Source organism: Clytia hemisphaerica, unplaced genomic scaffold, assembly GCF_902728285.1.
Source record: "Clytia hemisphaerica strain Z4C2 unplaced genomic scaffold, Clytia hemisphaerica genome assembly, whole genome shotgun sequence".
NCBI classification, from domain to species: Eukaryota; Metazoa; Cnidaria; class Hydrozoa; order Leptothecata; family Clytiidae; genus Clytia; species Clytia hemisphaerica.
The window spans coordinates 17,563-21,818 of NW_027103742.1; the positions used below are offsets into that span (position 1 = coordinate 17,563).

Sequence of the window (4,256 nt, forward strand, 5' to 3'; positions counted from 1 at the left end):
ATTTGTCCGAAAATCACACCAAAGTGTCCGAAAAAAATTGGAAACATTGTAATTTCGATTCCCCTACCCCTTAGCTTTCCCAAAATGTATAACAATGCTTTGATCAAAACATTCGAGCGATTACAAAATGCCCTCTACTAATATACGAAATTAAATAAAACTTCGTCCACGAAACAATTTATGTTCCATTTCGCTACCGTTTCAATTTTGTTTTGAAAAGATATTTTCTCAAGCCAGAAAAAATAAAAGTTCTTTATAAGCACACACGTTTCAGACCAATTTGTAGACATAAAGTCGCTGGGAAATTTTGGAGGAAAGTATCAAGCAATAGAGTTCACCTGAAAAAAACATTGATCGAAAATCTTATCATTTGTGAAGGATTGCCAAGTTAACAGGCCTTTTTTTAGTCCAAATATTTTCTTACCTGATGTCAAAAAAAAATCTCCGTCTCATCTAATTTCTAAGCTTAAATGAGCCAATAAATTTAACTATGGATAAAAGAGCTCATTAAAAATGCACGATATATGAGATTATGAGCATGCATACATCGTAACTTTTTTAATCGTAGGGCGAGCTTGGTTACAATAGCATACTTCTCCTGTCTTTCTTTATACCTCCATGGTCCAATGTTTGTCAAAATTGGTTTTTGTTAGGGTTAGTTTTCAAGCTCCAGTAGCACGTACTCGTCGGCTGTCTCCCGCTATTGGGCCACTGCTAAGACCGTAAAATCGTTTGTCGCTGCCAATTTTAGGGCTTATCCTTTCCACGTGGAAATTAGGCTGGCTCAGAAATGGAATAATAAATTATAATCAACCAACATATGAGGTAGGCTGAATTAATCCTTTGTAATTAAAATTTGATCAAATCAAACTTTTATCAAAAACAACAAGCTAGCTCTTGTCAACTTAGATAAAGTATAAATGTAGCTCCAAAAATTAGAGTAGTATATTTTCATTTAGCACTTCACTCCTCAAGAGCCATGATGAAGGTAGGCATGGTGATTTTATAGTTTATATATACAATCTATCAACCGTTCTCATCTACTTAATATACAGAAAGATTTTCCTTGTATAGTTATAATTTGACTATCCTACCAAAATGTTTTTAGTAACTCTCTAGTATTCTTACTATTTATCTAACTCAGAACTTCCTACTGGTTTTACTTTTGGTGACACTTTCAATTTATCCATCTGCTTCTAAACATCCGGAAGAAACCAACGTTGAGAATGCAAGTGGCAATGATTCCATGCAGGAGAGAGAACAATTAAAAAGGTATTACAACTGACATTCTTTAATTTGATGTTGTATTTGATCTTGATCCCTGTTTTCTGTCAAACGAAGCAAGCCACTTCTAAAGAATTCCATAAACTATTCTTATAAAGGTTGTGCTCTGATTACTTCAACATTCTCTATAAGTGAACGAACCTTTGAAATAACTCTCAAATTTTTATAGTGATGAGAGAAACGAGATTGATTTTAACAGCAACGACAAAGAAGCTGGAGATGACGAGATTGAAGACAATGAAGACTTTGAAGATGAAGAACTATCACAGAAGAATGTAATGCGAAAAGATCCATTGCTTTTTTCTCGAAGAAGACGGAGAAGAAGAAGATGTGCAAGTCCTGCTAAACAACGTAAGGATTACCAAACATTTCCCCGACAGATTTTTCTCTGCCCGACAATTCGCTGACGAACGTTTCTCCAAACGGACTGAACTGAATGAACTTAAAATGAACGTAAAACGAGTCCCTACTTTTCCCTGACGGATGCTTCCCTGAATTTCGTTCTTCGGGAATCATCGGAAGAGAATCTTCATTGTTTATACTATGAAGTGATACAATCGCTCTCATATTGTCTTGGAAAATCAACGGATCCTGGCGAGACTCGAACTCACAACCATGCCATTCGCAGGAATTTGTTCTACCATTGAGCTACGGGTCCGAACCTAAGGACTCAATTGCTTAATTCTTTATACTAGTATTCATATTCAATTATTCGTTTTGCGTTTAGCTTGCTATGTGGAAACCAATGGCTGTGGATCGGGCATTTTCACAAAAATTCCATACACTTACAAGAAATTGTTGACTCCTGCATGTAACAAGCATGATGTTTGTTTCCGTTGTGTAAGTTGATGAAACATCCATTGCAAAAATACTTGCGCTTCCAAGCTCAATATCGCTCTTCCAAAAGCAAAAAAAGGACTAATTTTGAAAAGCGGGAACTTTAAAAAGCTTACGAGTGGTTAATTGTTCAGCCTCGTGGGTTATGAATTTTTTCTTTTAAAGAAATTTCCTTGTGCCAGACCCGGTAGAAGCGGGAAGACTGGGGAGACTCGATTCTTAATTTTCTAAACTAAATGTTAAAGAATACACTTCTTTAATTTTTTGCAGGGCCAGAAATATAGTTGGTCACGAAAAGCTTGTGATGAAACCTTCAGGAAAGACATGAACCGATTATGCAGATGCAAGTTGACTGGATTGAAAGTTGTACTCCAACCACACTGTTATAAAAGAGCGTTGGAGATGTATGGCATTGTACGATTATTTGGGAAGCCTTACTTTAGAGATCCTGCTGAAGATTGGTGCAAAAGTTGTGTGGTCCCATATGGTAGCCCAAATTATACTGTTTGAGGATATATGTTCCATCAAGCATGACTTGTTTTAATGAGGGATTGTTTTTTTAATATATTTTTTACTAGAGTAAAAAAACATATGTAACTATCTTTAATAATTTTCCTACTGGTTTGAGCAGATTTTCACTCCATTTCAACTCCATCTATATCACACCATCGTTCTCCTAGATACTCCAAAACTCTGTTGAAAGCGTTTTTACATTATTTCAGTGATCCCATTCATCAGCTATGACAGTTTTTTAAAAGTCGTTTAGCACAATCCGAAATGACTTTTTTGGTGTTGTTCGAGTTTAATAGGTATATGTAATCACATGATAACGAGTGCAATTCGAATATAATTGCACGAGTAATTTTCGAATCGTACGAGTTATTATGTGATTACGAGCTAATCGCACAATGGCTTTCACTACTTTTTCCCAGTTAGGAAAGTAAATTACAGAAATTACACTGAGAGTTTTATATTTTTCTCTTCTCTTTATGTCTTTCTTTTATTGTTGTTTATTGATTTTCTTTCTCACAAAATAAATTTCGAATGCAATTAAAACGTTCGATGCAAAAAAAAAGTAAGAAAAAACATTAAAATCAATTTTGTAAACATTGGCGCGGCATTGGAGAGTGTGATTAACGATTAATTGCTCTCTACAGGATGCAATTAACGATTAATTGCTCTCTTTGAGGGCGTGCCAAATAAGAAAAAATAACCCATCGTGCGATTATGAGGTTAAGTATCGATTAGATAAATCACGACGACGGACGAATTTTTTCCAGCCTTCATTCGCGCCACGGCACTTTTCTACAGGCTGATCGGAAAGCAAGCTATACTTATCCCGTGTATTATATCCGCTTTGCTTCTAGAACGGAAAATCAAGCGGAAATTCGTTCTGGAAGCAAAGCTGATTTCATTGCAGGGTAAGTCTAGCTTGCTTTCCGATCAGCCTGTAGAAAAGTGCCGTGGCGAGAATGAAGGCTGGAAAAAATTCGTCCGTCGTCGTGATTTATCTATCGATACTTAACCTCACTAATGTGGCTTCATAAACGAAACTGGCTGATGTATTGTATGACCCCCGCCCTCTTGGACTAGCGACACCCTCATTACGGCACCACATAGATTTTTTTTCTTTTATCGCTAGAACGAAAAGTACCAAAATCTGCTTAAGGGCTCTGACCATAGTTGGAAAATTGATTTTAGTATTTGAACATAAAAGTTATGTTTTAGGTTCGTTAACACTTTCAACAAAGAATTGCCTTTATAAATTGCTTTTTAATCAAATCCCTTAAGAGTAATTAAGAATTTAATTGCGAAATTGACGTTATGAACTTTAAAAAGACGTTAATAATATGTTGCATCACTTTCTTTTATAAAAAGTGCTAAGTTCGAATTCTCCCCGAATGATTACCCATGATGCATTGCGCAAAAAAAACTCGGACGATATTGACTTACCGCGCAATGCATCATTGGTAATCATTCGGGGAGAATTCGGAAAGCCGATATCGTCTATTGAACTGTTTTAAATTTTTCGGAAAATTTTTCAAAAGTTATGGCTGTTTTTCTATGAAAAATTGGGTTGGAAAATTGGTCAAAAAGCGCTATTTTCAAGATTTTGAAGCAAATAGGCTTTTAGA

The 4,256-nt window shown here is 35.7% G+C and overlaps 1 long non-coding RNA gene across 1 annotated transcript; it reads left to right on the forward strand.

Moving 5' to 3' along the window:
• The first annotated feature begins 1,553 nt into the window (after positions 1-1,553).
• LOC136805272 (uncharacterized) lies at positions 1,554-2,924 on the forward strand. The gene is made up of 3 exons (XR_010846370.1): positions 1,554-1,635; positions 2,012-2,124; positions 2,392-2,924. It is a non-coding gene; the product is annotated as an uncharacterized lncRNA (long non-coding RNA).
• The last annotated feature ends 1,332 nt before the right edge of the window (positions 2,925-4,256 follow it).